Below are 18,269 nucleotides of genomic sequence, written 5' to 3' on the forward strand. Positions count from 1 at the left end.
ATGTGCATAAAACACACAGAAAATTTGCAAAAGGTTCTAGGCACTAGGTAGCTATGCACTAGGATCTATGCATAAGTCCATAGTGCAAGGATGTTGTGAGAAGAAATGGTTCTGGACTAGTTAATGCACTGGAAGAAGATGGCACAGTAGTAGAACATCTTGCACTAACTCCTTGTTGTGAAACAGATAGCGATTACTGGGAATTTGAGTGATCGAATGTGTGTAATGACTAGAATGAGATTCACAACAACTGCCTTGATCACCCTGGGAAGGGATATGTACTGCACACAGCCACAACTGGGAATGTTTGAATGGGAATTTTTTTTTGTGCATGTGCATTTGGCCTATATTTGCTATTACACCATGACTATTTAATTTCTAATGTTCAGTTGTGTAAGTTCAAGTGCTTCATGAGCTCTACTGCTAGCAGTAATGCAACTATGTGGAGCTGCGCTACTGCCAACAGAGCTTCCTCCAGTGTTGCTCTGAATGTGAGTCATTATCTGTATCTCTCTGTGTATTTGTGTACTTAGCTGCCATTTTAATTGTTCCCCACCGAGCATCCTTCAATACTGTAAAGAGTTGTAGAGGCAGTTAATAGGGTATTATAATTTCCACTATTGTGTTGAATGAGTAGCATCCATTGTGTGTGTATCATAAGAATTGTCCATTATCTGTATGGACTTTTTAAAAAACCCACCAAATAACATGGAAGCCTGGGATTCTTTGGAATTCTGGATCATGCACGCTATTAGGATTGGGTGCAAGGACTAAGGGAAGTTTTCATAAGATCCAGTGCTTTGAAGTTTGGGCTAAATGTTGCAAGTTATAATTAATTTGCAAGTTAATTCCTAGAATATGTGTTACTGTGGATAAACTTTCATAGAGTGCTAGAACGATATCTGGTAAGATAGTATCCATTTCGCCTGTGGTTGTCAAGGAGAGGGGTGGAAGAGATGATCTTTTGCCTTTCTTACAAAAGACAGTTGCTCCAGTCCAGAGATGGAGAATCATGGATAGAAAAGCCTTGGCACATGAATTTCCTTCTCTAGATTTGGAGCCAAGGACATAAATCAGATATGCATTTAGAGGGGCATGTGAACGTGGATGTTGTCCATCCACACTGCATCTCTTTCAGTGGGATGGATATCCAAATGCATATCCTCGTCCACATGCTGGAACTAGTTATGCATAACTATGTGCTGTTAGAGCTGGATCAAGACACTGTTATTGCAAGACAGAGGAGGAAAAAATGTGATTGCCCCAAGGAGGCATGCCATCTTAATAAGTCTTGTCTTCAAGACAAGAAAAAATGTGCTTTCCAAATCCTACATGCATTATAAACCACCACTTACAAAACCCTTGTTCTAAAGTGCTGGCAATTTTTACCTGGGGCAGACATTTCACTGCATTTAAAAGGTCTCCACAGGATACTAGTAAATCTAAGGTGAACTTTCAAGCCCGATGGATATAATGAAATCTAAAGTTTTGTTTTTCCAAGTTTCGTTAGACTTCTCTCTTGGGCATTATGATGTAGCTTCCATTTTGCTGCTCTAACGTCAATGCATACTTGGCAGATATTGTTCAAAGAAAAATAGCTAGGGTAGATAATAAACTCTTCTTGTGTTACCGTGCAGCTTGTGTCAGAGAAATAACGGAAATGTAGTGCCAAGGCTATTAAAATGCTTAGAGAACTGAAGTAAACTCACAGTATAAGTGCATCATTTGGGAGTGCAAGCTAGAGGACATCTGGCATTGCCAGTGATGAGACATATGCCTTGCTACGGATAGTCTAGAGTGTTCTAGAAAAGACATTACACTTGACAATAGGAGAAGCATGTGGAATTGTACGCAATTAATTGAAAACAGTATAGAAATATTATTGCTGCTTAACGCAGTTCTTTCCTGAAGACTTGGAAAGTTTCCATATTTTTACAATAAGAAATAAAAATTGCACACGTAAGCAATTTTGATATTGTTTATCAAATCATTATCAACAGATAAAAAGCCAACAGAATCAAACAAAATAAAACCTCATTTAAAAAACCAAAACCAAAACCCTCTATTACAGCCATGCACTAGTCGTGTGTTTTACAACTACTGCAGAAAGTATTTTGGCAATCCTTTAGAAAGGGATTTCAGAGTTATATAATAGCCATCATGAATGCGTTTGTATGTGTCCCTTTCCATATGGATTTGGTGTGTGCTACGGTAAAATACTGACAAGAGACCATTCTTGATAGATCTTTGAGACTGCAATAAAATAAAATAAGTATGGTTAAGTTTAAAAATAACTGTTTAAATAAGACAGCTCCCTCCATCAGAGAATAGAATCCCTCTGCCACCATATATGGGCCAAACTGAGCAAATGTGAGTTTGAATCTTCCTTGGGTATAGAATTATCTTGAAGCTAGGATGATCACATACTATCAAGGTAATTATACTAATGACTATAATGACTAGTGCTACTAATGGTCTGTTGGAGTAATCACACAGAATGGAATGAATGATTGCCTTTGGTGATTTTATTTATTTTGTCTATAGAAGTGAATGAATTACAACCAGTGGGATTTGCTTACAAAACCACCAAGTAACATTAACATTTGCAGATACAAAATGATGGATGGTACCATTGGAAGCAACACTAATTGTTTCTTATATGTGCTGCAAATGCAATTAGTATAGGTACTATTATACCATATAGCTGCAGCAATGAAGGAACACAAACTTTTGCTTTGGCATACTCTTCATGATCACAGAGGTCCACTACAAAGTAATGAAGCATGAGGGAAACCTTTGGTTACCAGTAAAAAAGTAGTGGGAAAGTCAGGTTTCCTGATTGTGCTTGAATTTCCACCCTTCACTTTGAGGAAAAGGATATAGCAGGTGATATAAGACTGGTGGAACTTTTAGATATTTTCTTTAGTTAATGCATGCTTTCATTATATTTGAAAACCTTTCCTAGTCTAGGATTCTAGTTGATTATATGAATTAGGATTTGATGTCATTGGAGGAAAATCCTGAAAAGCTGTTGTGTCAGGGTACACCATCCAGGCTAGGCAAACCAATGGTCTGACTCAGTGTAAAGCAGCTTAAGTGCAAAGAAGCTTTTATGCTACACAAGACTAGTCTGAATGCTACCCACCACCATAATCTGCTTTAAATGTTTTTAATAGAAACGCAAGGTAAAAATAATTATAATTATTCTACATGCCAAGGCAATGCTTAAATTCCATTCTTTCTCCCTTCTGAGAGCTCACGTAACCTATCTCCACTCTGTTGTTCAGTTCGGTCTCTTCAGCACCAACACTCTGTTCTTTTCCAAAGCAACCCACAGTCTGTCAGACACCCACTTCTTTGTAGAAGAATATTTGTACCATTTAATTCACCTATGGGATTTGGAATTTGGATACCAGTATTTTCAGATTCAGATTAGATATATTATGGTCTGAAACCAGAAAACAAACAGAAACAGAAACAGTAGTGGGGTGGATGGATGCAGAGTTATAGAAAAACCAATATAGCTTATAGCTTACATCACATCCATTTACAATATTATGGATACACTAAATCAACACTCGGAGACTAACACTTCCCCAGGGAATCAGATTTCAGATTTAACCATCTGACTCCTAATGGAGCAGGCCCTGGAGCAAAATTTTGCAACATTAAGAGTAATGTCCATGTTGGAGTCTGAAAGAAGAAGAGAGGTATAAAATTTATCTGACCTGCTTGGAAATGTCTTTAAAATTGGGGTTATAAAAAGAAAATGAATTCTCTATAAAACTGGTGGTATAATATCACATGATGCACAGTTTCAACCTCTCCCATCTGGCAGGGACAAATCCGATCTGCATAAGGAATTCAGAAGTATCTCCCCTCCAGTACAGCTGATGGCAATGCATTAAGCTGGGCTAAGGTGAAACTTCGATGTTACAAGATTGTAAAGATATTCTGCTTGGGAGAAGTCTTTACTAAGGTTTCCAACCTCCAGACACCGGGAGGCCAGATACCTGTTCCTTTACAAATCCATGTCCCAAATGTGTTTCATGGTTTCTTGCCTTAGAATACCCCAGAGACAGCAGGGCTGTGGGAGAGCATACACAACTCTGGAATTTCCCCTCTAAAACTGCCATCTAACCTAAATGGAAACTGTCAACCAGGGCTAAAGGGGCCAGTCCCATAGGGCAAAATGTTAGTTTGAGTGACAAATTGATCTTATTGAACTAGGGTCATGCCTCTAAGGAGACTGACCTCGGCTCAATACAGAGAGTAGCACTGGGGACACTGCATAATATTCCAAAGATAGCTTTCAAAAACTTTGAATGGATAATCTCCAGGGGATGAAAATCCTTATAAACACAGGACTGTAATCCATACATCAGTTGAGCAACCACCTTACCCTGGAACACTCTAACCACGGAAGGAATAAATAACCCTCCATTTGAACAACAGAATATGGGGATTGCCGCTACATTTCTTTGGGCAGTCTCTGTGACATGGGCAATCTGAGCCCTCCAGGAGCCAGAAGCCTGGAAGACAATTCCTAGATATCTATACAGCCTAACCTGTTCTGTGTCACCACCATCTATCTGCCATCTATGTTTAGTCAGGCTCTTAGTAAAGATCATGACTTTTGTTTTAGAATAATTGATGGTCAACTTTTACTCTGAGCAATAGGTGGCAAAAACCCTGAGGGCACTCCCTACTGCCAAAAAAGAGAGAATAGCAGTATCGCCTACATGGCAGGTGAAATCATGGAGGGTGAAAACAAGGGTCAGTAAGAGCCTGGACCATTGAATTGATATAATGATCAAACAGGAAGGGAGCCAATATGCAGCCCTTCTTCACCCACTGTTTGACTAAACTAACCATGACTGATGGCCTGATGAATTACAATGTACCTTTAGATGGTTGTTTTAATATAATCTGAAAATAAGCATAAGTAACCTGTGGTCTATTGTAGAGGCTTCCAGCTTTTCCCACAGTCTGTCCTTGGGATCAAACACTGATTTGAAGTTGACAAATGCAATATATAAAGTTCCTTGGGGCTTAGAATTATATTTCTTGGCCAAGTGCTGTAGTATTAGACAATGGTCTGCAGTAGACCTGCCCATCCTAAAACCTGCTTGTTCTTTGACCAAGATGTTCTCACAGTCCAGCCAATCTCATAACCTCCAACAAAGGTGCCTTGCATAGAGCTTGCCAGCTATTCTTAGAAAGCTAATTGGCTGATAGTTGGCAGGATCTGTTTTTATTCCCTTTTTCTATATGGGGATAACAATTGTGAGGCCCCAGTATTTGGGGCTCTGCATACATTGTAGGTGAAAAGCATGGCCAACACTGGGCCCCACCATTCAATGTTTTTTTAATCAATTCTGAAAGGATGTAATCACCTTTAGGAGATTTTCCAGGTTTCATCTGGGCCACCAGTTTTTTAATTTCTGTGGGCCATACAGGGAGGTCCGACAAACAGGGGTCCGGAAGAGAGTCCTGAGCGTATTCTTCAATATACAGTGATCAAAATATGACTCCTTGGTGTCAGCCAGAACACAACAATCTGGCCTAGCAGTATCCCACTGAAGCCCCCCTCCTCGCTATGATCCACCAAAATATGACCAAGTCATTGGACTTAATGGCCTGGATTAACTGGGACCATCTTTCCCTTTGGGCATCCCTCCTTTTTTCTTCAACAAAGCCTTGTATTGTCTTTTCTGAGAATACAATTCATGGGGAAATGTCTGACAATGTTGTTCTTTGTACAATTTGAACTAAGCTATAAGAGAGGTCTTAGCCTTATCACAGTCCTTGTCAAACCAGTATTTTAATTTGTGCCCCAAAGGGGCTGAGACAGTAGGTCTAGGGTTCCAAGACAGAAGTTCTTGTAGATCTGAAGTCAACTTCAGAAACAATTCAATGTTTCACTCTGATGTTTCTGCTGCCATGATGTCAGAGCGGAGATCTTTGTGTTGTTATGTTGTTGTTGTTGTTTTCGGGGGGGCTCTCAGGTGGCTCAAACCACTGATGGATCATACTCAATTTTTTTCCTTAATCTGCACCTCTTGTTCATTTAACTTCAGTGACAGGACCATCATAGGTGGTCACTGTCCACACAAGGCTCTACTGATAACTGAACCACTGCAGTCACAAAACAGCAGGTGACCATCACAATATCAATAGCACTTGATCTCAATATAGACCAATATGTGAGTTCTACTTGGTAGTCACTATTAACTGCCCCATTTAAAACAAAACAAAGGAATCAAATCTACTTGCAAATTGTACCAGGCAAAAGCCAGCAAAATTGGATCTCAAATCCTTAGATTGATGGGTCAATAGGAGGTTCTCACCTTCCAGTTCTGGGGAAACAAATCTAAACTGTGAATATAAAACTGCATCACATGGACCCAACTCTGTGTTGAAATCTCCTGCTGTTACAAGCTCACAGCTGGGTAAATTTTAATCACATTGGAAATGTATAGTTACAGTTTTGACCAGGAATCTTGAATTCAGGCCCGCTCCCTTTAGGAAGGCAAATAAACATTTACAGTGGTCAGGCAATGGTCTGACTCAGAGGATTTCGAGGAAGAATTGTCTAATTCACAGCCCCCTGAGGGAACCCTCCTGCAGGATGCTGAGGAGAAAGCCCCTCGGATGGAGCACTCAACTGCTGTAGTACAGCAGGAAGTTGCCAGGGGGCCTTGCTTTCTTCAGATGGGGAGGAGCTGGGACCAAGCAGCAGAGCCACATGGAATGCCAAAGAGAACGCAGAAAGGTGCAGCATGTTGGGCTACATAGAAGCAGCCAGTTGGCTCCAAAGGCAGACAAGAGTGGCATCTGAACTTGCAGCCCAAAGGCAGGTAGGGACCTTACTTGGCTTCACTTGGGGTGAGATCTTCAAGAGCTATGAAGCCAGACCATTCCCTCTACACCATGCTGGTTTCAACGGATCAGTCTGGCATGCAGATCTGGTCTTCAGCTCCCGGAACGTTTGTGTTGTTTACTCTTGGACCCTGACCTCGACCTGGATATTGATGTGTGACTTGGCATTGACTATGATTAACTGGACTGGCAAGTTTAGAGGGGGGTAATTTCCCCATTCCCCTGTGTACTTTACTGCATTTTGGTGGCGGCTAAACAAAGGCTTCACTCCTCTGCACTCCAGCAGCTGATTTAATTTATTGCAGGAATATGCGCCGCTGACAACAATCAAAAGACTATGTTGTGCAAAACTTAGCTATGCCAGCCATGGCTAGCTCACCACAAAAGTCCAGTTTGCTGAAAAATCTTTTCCACATTGTAGAAGCAAAAATTGCCAACACCCACTCAACGCCGATCTACTCCTTTTTTCACTCAGAGAGGCCTGGAGCAATCATGAGGCAAATCCATTGATCATCTATTGTCCCAAGACACACACACACACACACACACACACACACACACACACAAAATTTTTTAAAAATTGCAAACCTCCTAGACCAAACCGAACCAGTGGTTTGGGGTGGCGGCAAAACCAAACATGCCCGATCCGATTCGAGTCTGGTCCAGGCTCGATCCGAACCAGGCAACCCGGTTTTGTGCACACCCCTACTCTCCTTAGTCTCAACACTCAGAGCACTGCTGGCCAACACACAGATAGGAGAAAAAATAAAATAAAAATCCTGCTGGCAGCAAATCCATACAAAGCAGTTAAAAGAATAGGAAGAAAATAAAATAGCGAAGTGATCAGAAGAAAAATCAACTCCAGGCAGGAAAAACCAATTTTCAAGAAACAGAGAAACTGAAGAGGCTGCTCTCCTGTTGCCATCTTGGCCACTCCTCTACCAGTATTTGATATACTGTTGCACAGGCCCTTCAGTACTTGTACAGTGAAAAATAATCCCTCCAAAATAATCTCCCTCCCGCACTTACAGGTGAAACTCGGAAAATTAGAATATCATGCAAAAGTCCATTAATTTCAGTAATGCAAATTAAAAGGTGAAACTGATATATGAGACAGATGCATTACATGCAAAGCGAGATAAGTCAAGCCTTAATTTGTTATAATTGTGATGATCATGGCGTACAGCTCATGAAAACCCCAAATCCACAATCTCAGAAAATTAGAATATTACATTGAACCAAGAAGACAAGAATTGAAGAATAGAACAATATCGGACCTCTGAAAAGTATAAGCATGCATATGTATTCAGTACTTGGTTTGGGCCCCTTTTGCAACAATTACTGCCTCAATGCGGCGTGGCATGGATGCTATCAGCCTGTGGCACTGATGAGGTATTATGGAAGACCAGGATGCTTCATTAGCGGCCTTCAGCAATTCTGCATTGTTTGGTCTCATGTCTCTCATCCTTCTCTTGGCAATGCCCCATAGATTCTCTATGGGGTCAGGTCAGGCGAGTTTGCTGGCCAATCAAGCACAGTACACTGTATACTTTTCAGAGGTCCGATATTGTTCTATTCTTCAATCCTTGTCTTCTTGGTTCCATGTAATATTCTAATTTTCTGGGATTGTGGATTTGGGGTTTTCATGAGCTGTACGCCATGATCATCACAATTATAACAAATTAAGGCTTGACTTATCTCGCTTTGCATGTAATGCGTCTGTCTCATAGATCAGTTTCACCTTTTAATTTGCATTACTGAAATTAATGGACTTTTGCACGATATTCTAATTTTCCGAGTTTCACCTGTAGTTACTTCTTTTCCGTATGCTTGTCTAAAACCACGGTATATATGAATTGCCTTAAGAGTGTAACCTGGTCTTATCAAATCTAATCCAGTTTAGTACAAGGTTAAAACCTACCAAGGTCAGAGAAGCCAGCACAAAAATTTCCAGTGCCATTTATTATATAAACTTTACAACTATGTAAGGTAATGTAGAAATATCTGTCACAACAGTATGAAAAATATGGTTATAATGAGTTAACCGGCTCTCTTGGTGATCAATAGACAGAGAAAAATCAATACAAAATTCAGGCAGGCCCACGCAATATGGAAGGCGCAAGTCCTTGCGGCTAGAAAATCGAAAATGATGTTTCCTCGCAAAACCTCTCCATTTGACTCCCCAGAAGTCTGAACATTAGAAGCTACACTGAAACACAGAAAAGATGCCTTAAAATAGAAATGCTTCATTTCCCATGTAGTGGGGAAGGGAAATGCTTATAACAAACTGCATGGTTATTAGTTTCTGCCTTTAGGCCACAGCTTTCTGCTGGGATTTTCTGTACAATCACATACAAAATTCCAAAACTACCATTTGTAAAAAAAAGAAAAAGAAAAAGGGAAAGCAGAGTCCAGACTGAAGGATGAGAGGGCCAGCTTGTATTATGCAGTATTTATAAGAAAGCAAAAAGAGCACTGAGTAATAGGGAAGGAGACACCAAGCCCTAGCCTATGGGAGTCCTAATTACATCTGGTTTGAGCTGTCACTCCACAGCCATATTCAATTATTTTAAATGTGATGCTGGTGTTATCCATCTGATAGACCGGATCTTACTTTTTTGATGGTTCCCTGGGCAACTGTGAATGATTGTGTTACCTTTATAGGAAAGTCTAATTGTATTACAACCATGTTTCATCTGCCTACATGCAATCTTAGGTGCTGGAGTCACTAAAAAGTGAAATAAGAGGAAAGTTTAAAATAAGAACTCCAGTGTACCTCCATGTTTATGAGACTTTATTCCACATGGAATATTTTTTTGTTTCACATGGAACATTTTTGTACTTCAGTTTTCTGAAGTTGAGAGAGATTCCTGCCTGCAACCTTGGAGAAGCCGCAGCCAGTCTGTGTAGACAATACTGAGCTAGATGGACCTATGGTCTGACTCAGGATATGGCAGCTACCTGTGTTCCTATGAAGTCAAATTAATCTGATCAGTGAAATTATTGTCTAGCAGTAGGAGCATCACCCGAGACCCTGCTAACTTTTTTGCATGATTTGTATGTTCTGATTATATGTTCCTGCCAGGTCTTCTGGGAAGCAATGTCAAATATCCGTGTAATGAAGAGAACCAAAATCTAAACTTCACCTGATGAGGGCTAAAAATATGACTTTAACAGGTTGTTTGGTCCCGTGTGGGATTTTTTTAAAAAATTTGTTTTTGCTTTTTAACAAATAGCAACTGGGCAGCCCTAGTTTGGATCAGGACTGCCTGAAACTGCTATTTACAAAAATAAAACAGGACCAAAAAACATGTTTTGAAGTCACACTAGTATGTCCCTGAGTTCAGGGCACTTAGGTTACTAGGACTTAGAACTTAGTTATGGCTGTGATCACCTTTACCCCCAGTTAGAACTTGTGAGAGTTCCTGATCACCACAATCAGATGCATATATCTTCCAGCAAAATACCACCACTTAAGCATGACCTTCACGAGAAATATGATTTTCTGACTTTCGATCTGTGGGCTTGTCTGAGCTATAGCTTGGCTGCAGTCAGGCCCACAGTGACGTATGTTTAATTCCCATTGGCCGAAATTGCATGTAAAGCAGAACTGTGGATCCAATGGACCTGCGGTTCTGCGCCCCGCTTCAGGAGCAATCCTGGCAGTTATCACGACCAGCCCCACCCAGGCTAGCAGCACTGCGCTTCCCAGGTAGGGCTGGTCATGAGAATGAGCTCAGTAACCTCCTCCAGATTAAATAGGATAGGGAGATAGGTGGTCTGCCTCGGTCGGTGGCAGTATTGGGCCACAGGTAATATATACATTATGTTTTATATAGACTGTATAGGCTTGGGCGGGCTCATCACAAAGAGAGGCAGAACAGAGACCACGAGGCTCCTGGTTCCAATCTCTGATGGTGGATTTGGCTAAGTATGCCCAAAAGGTTGAACCAAATAAGCAAACTCCAGGGCAAAATGTTTGTCAGTTAATTTGCAGTATTGCAGCGAAAAAGACAACTCTGATCTGCGCTCCAGTCTTACTGAGAGCACAGAAAAGATGATTTAAACCTTAAACACAATTTTCATTAAAAAAAATCAAGGGCAGAATTTAGTAGAATAAATTATCTTTCAAAAGGAGCTTTTGGGCATGGAGTAATTTTTGTTGCTGGATGGAGTTGTATTATTCAAATCTCTGCACAGAAGGCCAAACAGAATAATGCATCACACTTAGAAGAGTATTTCACAAGAGACAGCTTACTTCAGCGGAGTTTTGAGAAGCTGATCTCTCAAAAATAAATGGTTATTAAAGTGAAATATTGGGCTGCATGTAATATCACTTAGCTTGTTGCATAAGAATGCTGAAACGATGTTATTGGTAACGTTAGTGACCGCAGTAAAGGGAAAAATTAATATAGCAGCCAAGAAGATATGACAGCTTATGGAAAATCCATTTATCTTAAAGGGCTTTTTCATAATTGTTACAGCTTTCCCCACTGTGGTTGGAGGACGAGTTGTAGCCTGTTTTTTCTCCCCTTAAGTTGCAGCAGCTATAATATGTTTTCATAGCTGTTTTATCTTTGAAACTTCAAACTCTCTAATGACTTAGTAAAATTGAGTTTATTTGCTTTTTCTTGCTTATTCATTTGTACTAAGAATTCATGTTTCTAAAAATTAAAGAGGAAAGAAGCCATGCATACGTCTTGTAAATTGTATTCACGATGATGAGACTGCCTGGCAACACTGCACCATTAACGCATCTTAGCCGAGTTCACAGCAAATAAGTAGTGCTAAGTATCCCCAAATGTCAAGGCCACAATAAACACAACAGTGCCACTCTTCTTTATGTGTTGCATACTCATTTGGGCAAACAACCATAATCAATTTCAGTATCATGCAATGAAGTAGTGGCATTTTTAGATGAGGGAAGGGGCCATTATTTTAAATAATGCTTTGTCAAGCAAGAGATTGCTACAGGAGATATGTATATTTTGGGTGTAGAGACAAGGAGGTTGAATCAACTATCAACCAAAAGACTGCCCACTCCCTCACAAGACCATTTCCTCAGGTAGAGAGAGAATGAAATTACAAATTAGAAATTACAAGTTAGAACATAAGAACAGCCCTGCTGGATCAGGCTCAAAGCCTATCTAGTCCAGCATCCTGTTTCACACAGTGGCCCACCAGATGCTGCTGGAAGCCTACAGGCAAGAGGTGAAAGCATGCACTCTCTCTTGCTGTTGTTCCCCTGCACATGGGATTTAGAGGCATCTTGCCTCTGTGGCTGGAGGTGGCCCATAGCTACCAGACTAGTAGCCATTGATAGACTTGTCCTCCATGGATCTGCCCAGGCCCCTCTTAAAGCTATCCAAGCTAGTGGCCATCACCACATTCCATGGCAGAGAATTCTATAAATTAATTATGTGCTCTGTGAAAAAGTACATCCTTTTGTTGGTCCTAAATTTTCTGGCCATCAGTTTCATGGGATGACCCATGGTTCTGGTGTTTTGAGAGAGGGAGAAAACATTCTGCTCACTTTCTCTTATCCATGCATAATTTTATATACCTCTACCATATCTCCCCATAGTCATCTCTTTACTAAACTAAAAAGCCCTAGATACTGTAGCCTTGCCTCATGAGGAAGGTGCTCCAGGCTCCTGATTATCTGCCTGTTCTGGATGGGGTCACACTTCCCCAGAAGGAACAGGTGGTGCTTCTGGACACAGTCTGGGGGTGCTTCTGGACACAAAACTCCCAGGGTGTCCCAGGTTGAGGCAGTGGCCAGAAGTGCCTTTTATCAGCCTCGGCTGATATGCCAGCTGTGTCCATTTCTTGAGATAAATGACCTCAGAATAATAGTACATCTGCTGGTCACCTCCGGATTTGACTACTGCAATGTGCTCTATGTGGGGCTGCCTTTGTACGTAGTCCGGAAACTGCAGTTAGTCCAGAATGCGGCAGCCAGGCTGGTCTCTGGGCTATCTCGGAGAGACCATATCACTCCCATCTTAAAAGATATATCATGGCTGCCAATAAGTTTCTGGGCAAAGGAACTTATAACCTATAAAGCCCTAAACAGCTTGGGCCCTTGGTATTTAAGAGAACACCTTCTTTGCCATGAACCACACCACCCATTGCGATCATCTGGAGAAGTTCGTCTGCAGTTGCCACCGGATCGTTTGGTGGCTACTCGGGGATGGGCCTTCTCCATTGCTGACCCGAGGCTTTGGAACATACCTCCTGCTGAAATAAGAGCCTCCCCATCTCTTACAACTTTTAAAACGGCAGTCAAGACACATTTGTTCACCCAGGCTTTTAATTAGACATTTTTTAAACTGTGTTTTAATTGTGTTTTAATAGTTTTAACATTTTAAATTTTAATGTGTTAATATTTTGATTGGTTTTTATTGTCTTGCAAACCGCCCAGAGAACTCGTGTTTTGGGTGGTATAAAAATGTGATTAATAATAATAATAATAATAATAATAATAATAATAAGCCAGACAAAGAGTGCCTCTCCCATCAACAATATGGTGAGATGTAACTTTAATAAATCTATACCGGATCGGTCGTGGCCCCGGTCAACAAGGACCGCGCCAGATGCTATAGTCCCTGGACATCTGGTGGCAAGTGGGCAACAGGACTCAGGATCTTCACTTGAGCAACCAGGGCTGGAGACAGCAAAGTTACTGGAAGAAACGTCACTTAACCGAAAAATATATATGAAAAATGCTAACAAGGAAATAATGATCTGTTATTACAAGTCTAGTCCAACTAGAAGAGGTTATTTAAAAAGAATGTACCAAATTTGGAAAGAGAAGCATCCAGATACAGAAATAACAGAACAAAGGCTAGCAGACCAGAGAAGATTCATAATAAGAAATAAAGTATTCACAGGAGTTGAGCTGGAAGAACTGCAAAGAGCAACACAGGCTCAAAATATAGAAGAAGAATTATCACCAATTGAAGAAGTTGCTCAGGCGCAGGTGGAGGAGGTGTTGGAAATCGAGGATGCCACTGTTGCTGAAATGTTTCAAAATCAAAACCAGGCAACCTCCCCTTTGCCTTCACCTCAAAAACCCGAATGCCGTTTAACAGAAAAGCAACAAGAACGCAAGCAAAAAATAACTGAGAACATGAACCAAACAACCACCAGGGTTCGACTTCCAGCACTAAAAACAGTTGCCAAAAAACAACTTGCTCAGGCATTAAAAGATGTCAGTGCTGCACTTGCAGAAATAACAACCAATAATATGCAAGAAACAAACCAACTAATGTACAGTGCAGCAACAATAACAACACAAGAGCTCGGATATAAGATCAGTGGACCTGTCAAAAAAGAAAGCAGTACATCACCTAAATGGAAGATTAGATTAGAAAATAAAATCTCCAGGCTTAGATCAGATGCTAGTAAATTGAAAGATATGAAAGACAAGAAGCTGAAGAATGAAAACACCAAACAGTATCTGATCCAAAAATACCACCTAGATTCAAGGAAAATTAGAGAAGTCCTGCAAATAATCAAGCAGCAAATAACAGCAGTGTCAAAGAAGATTAGTAGATATGAAGCCAGAATTACACAACACAGGCAGAATCTCCAACTCCAGTCGAATCAGAGACGTTTCTACCAAAGCATAGAAGGAGAAACTGCAAGAAACCTAGAAACACCAAATAAAGAAGAAACAGTGCAATTCTGGGGGAAATTATAGGACAATCCAGTAGATTATAATAAAAAAGCAGGCTGCATGAAAGAGGTCAAAAAATGTAACCAACAAATGCAAGATCTAATAATAACACCAGAATTAATAAGTGAAAGAGCAAAGAAAATTAAAAATTGGACTGCACCAGGTGACAATGAACTGCATGGCTTTTGGCTTAAACACCTAACAAGCCTTCATAAACAACTATCAAAACAGTTCAATCACATTTTGCAAGGAGGGGATATTGAACAATGGCTAACAACTGGGAAAACTCATCTCATCATGAAAGACCCAGCAAAAGGTGCAGTTCCAAGTAATTATAGACCGATAACCTGCCTGCCAACCATGTTCAAATTATTAACTGGAATAATAGCAGATGAAGTGATGCAACACTTATTAACTAACAAACAGCTTCCATTTGAACAGAAAGGAAATTGCCCGAACACCAGAGGCACAAAAGACCAGCTGCTGATTGACAAAATGATTTTAGAAAACTGCAAGAGAAGAAAAACAAATCTGTGTTGCATGGATTGACTACAAGAAAGCCTTCGATTCATTGCCTCACACATGGATACTAAAATCTTTAGAAACAACTGGTGTCAGTAAAAACGTTCATATATATATATATATAAAACAATGAGCAGGTGGAGTACACAGTTAACAATCAATGGCGAGACACTTGGACAGGTTAGCATTAGAAGAGGCATTTTCCAAGGGGACTCACTATCCCCTCTATTGTTTGTAATCGCCATGACCCCACTTTCACAAATACTAAACAAAACAGGCCTCGGATACCATACGTCTAAAACATCAAGTAAAATCAACCATCTGCTGTACATGGACGATCTGAAGTTGTATGGAAAGTCCCAGTCAGAAATCAAATCACTGCTAAATACTGTCCATATATTCAGTAGTGATATAGCAATGGAGTTTGGACTAGACAAGTGTGCTGCATTAATAATGAAAAGAGGAAAAATAAGAAAAACAGAAGGAATAGAACTGCCCAATGGAAGCAAGATCAAGAACCTGGAAGAGAAAGAACGTTACAAATACTAGGGCATTCTCCAGGCTGATAACATTGCACACACTGAAGTTAAAAGAAAAATGGGAAGTGAATACATCAGGAGAGTTAGAAAAATCCTCAAGTCCAAACTCAATGGCGGGAACACCATACAAGCCATAAACACCTGGGCTATACCTGTTATCAGATACACTGCAGGAATAATAGACTGGACCCAGGCAGAGCTAGAGACGCTAGATCGTAAGACCAGGAAAATCATGACCATCAATCATGCTCTGCACCCCCGCAGTGATGTTGATAGGCTCTACCTCCCTTGCAGCTCAGGTGGAAGAGGAATGCTGCAAGTCCATCAAACAGTAGAGGAGGAGAAAAGAGGTCTTGAAGAATATATCAAGGACAGTGAAGAAGATGCACTTCAAATGGTCAAGAACGAGAACCTATCAACACCAATGAAACAAAGCAGGCCTACAAGAAAGAACAAGTCAAGAACCGAGCAGAAAAATGAAAAAATAAGCCACTGTATGGTCAATATTTGCACAATATAAGTGGAAAATCAGACATCACCAAGACCTGGCAATGGCTTAAGAATGGCAACTTGAAGAAAGAAACAGAGGGTTTAATACTGGCTGCACAAGAACAGGCACTAAGAACAAATGCAATAAGAGCAAAAGTGGAAAAATCCACAACAAACAGCAAGTGCCGCCTTTGTAAAGAAGCAGATGAAACAGTGGACCACCTAATCAGCTGTTGTAAGAAGATCGCAGAGACTGACTACAAACAAAGGCATGACAAGGTAGCAGGGATGATACACTGGAACATCTGCAAAAAATACAAGCTACCTGTAGCCAAGAATTGGTGGGACCATAAAATTGAAAAAGTTGAAGAAAATGAAGATGTAAAAATATTATGGGACTTCCGACTACAAACAGACAAACTTCTGCCACACAATACACCAGATATAACTGTTGTCGAGAAGAAAGAAAAACAAGTGAAAATAATCGACATAGCAATACCAGGGGATAGCAGAATAGATGAAAAAGAAATAGAAAAAATCACCAAATACAAAGATCTACAAATTGAAATTGAAAGGCTGTGGCAGAAAAAGACCCAAATAATCCCAGTGGTAATTGGCGCCCTGGGTGCAGTTCCAAAAGACCTTGATGAGCACCTCAACACCATAGCGGCCACAGAAATCACCATCAGCCAATTACATAAAGCAGCTTTACTGGGAACAGCCTATATTCTCTGACGATATCTATAACAATTGACAATAAAATTCTGGCATCCCAGGTCCTTGGGAAGGACTCGATGTCTGGATAAAACAAACCAGTCAATAATACCTGTCTGACTGTGTAAACAAGAAATAATAATAATATATTTGTTGCCCTCTTCTGCACCTTTTCCAGTTCTACTTAAGTCCTTCGCCCTAATAGGGACATAGGAAGCTGCCATATACTGAGTCAGACCATTGGTCCATCTAGCTCAGTATTGTCTTCACAGACTGGCGGCAGCTTCTCCAAGGTTGCAGGCAGGATTCTCTCTCAGCCCTGTCTTGGAGAAGCCAGGGAGGGAACTTGAAACCTTCTGTTCTTCCCAGAGTGGCTCCATCCCCTGAGGGGAATATCTTAAAGTGCTGACATGTAGGCTCACTATCATATGCAACCAGGGCAGACCCTGCTTAGCTATGGGGACAAGTCATGCTTGCTACCACAAGACCAGCTCTCCTCCCACTAATAGTTTAGTGCCATCTTTAAATCTGGCCACTTCACTGCTTACCCCAACTTCTAGACCATTAATGAACAAGTTGCTTGTCCCAGTACAGATCTCGGGGAGGGGGGGCACTTCTTGCTTCTGTCCATTGTGAAATCTGTCAATTTATTCCTACACTCTGTTTCCTGTCCTTCAACCAGTTACTAAACCACAAATGAACTACAATTGAATTGTAAGCAATGAGGTGGCCAAATCTGCAGATGACATCAAACTATTTAGGGTAGTGAAATCCAAAACAGATTGTGAGGAGCTCCAAAAGAATATCTCCAAACTGGGGGAGTTGGTGACAAAATGGCAATCATGGTCCAATGTAAGCAAATGTTTGGGCAACCCCCCGCTAACTTCATTTTGGGGCAAAACCCCCTGACTTCCCATACAGGCTGATGGGGTCTGAGCTGTCTGTGACTGACAAGGAGAAAAATCTTGGGGTTGTGGTCAGCCTTGGAGCCAGCCAAATGGCAACCTGGGTCTGGCCCCACTCGGCGGCCCCCTCCAGATATACCCATGTGTGTGATGTCATGTGCAGAGGGGCATGGGTCAGGCTCCAGAGGAGCCCAAAGCGAACTCCCCCCTCCTGCCTGGGCTACCAAGAGCCAGAGAGAACTCCCGTTTGTTATATCAGTACCTGCTGCCCGATAGTACATTTTCCGCTTTTTCTCCTTGCAGAGAGGGAGAGAAAGGAGGAAACATCCTATCAGGCAGCCGTCGCTGCCTGAAATAACCAACAGAGAGTTTGCCTGTGCTCTTAGCAGCCCGGGTGTGGGAGGGGTGAGTTCACGCTGGGCTCCTCTGAAGCCTGAGCCATGAGCCCTTTTCATTGCTGGCCTGGGTTCTTTGAACCCACTGGCACAATGGTGACTATGCCCCTGGTTGTGGTGGACAGCTCATTGAAAGTGTAAA

The sequence above is a fragment of the Hemicordylus capensis genome, chromosome 1, assembly GCF_027244095.1.
Source record: "Hemicordylus capensis ecotype Gifberg chromosome 1, rHemCap1.1.pri, whole genome shotgun sequence".
NCBI lineage: Eukaryota > Metazoa > Chordata > Lepidosauria > Squamata > Cordylidae > Hemicordylus > Hemicordylus capensis.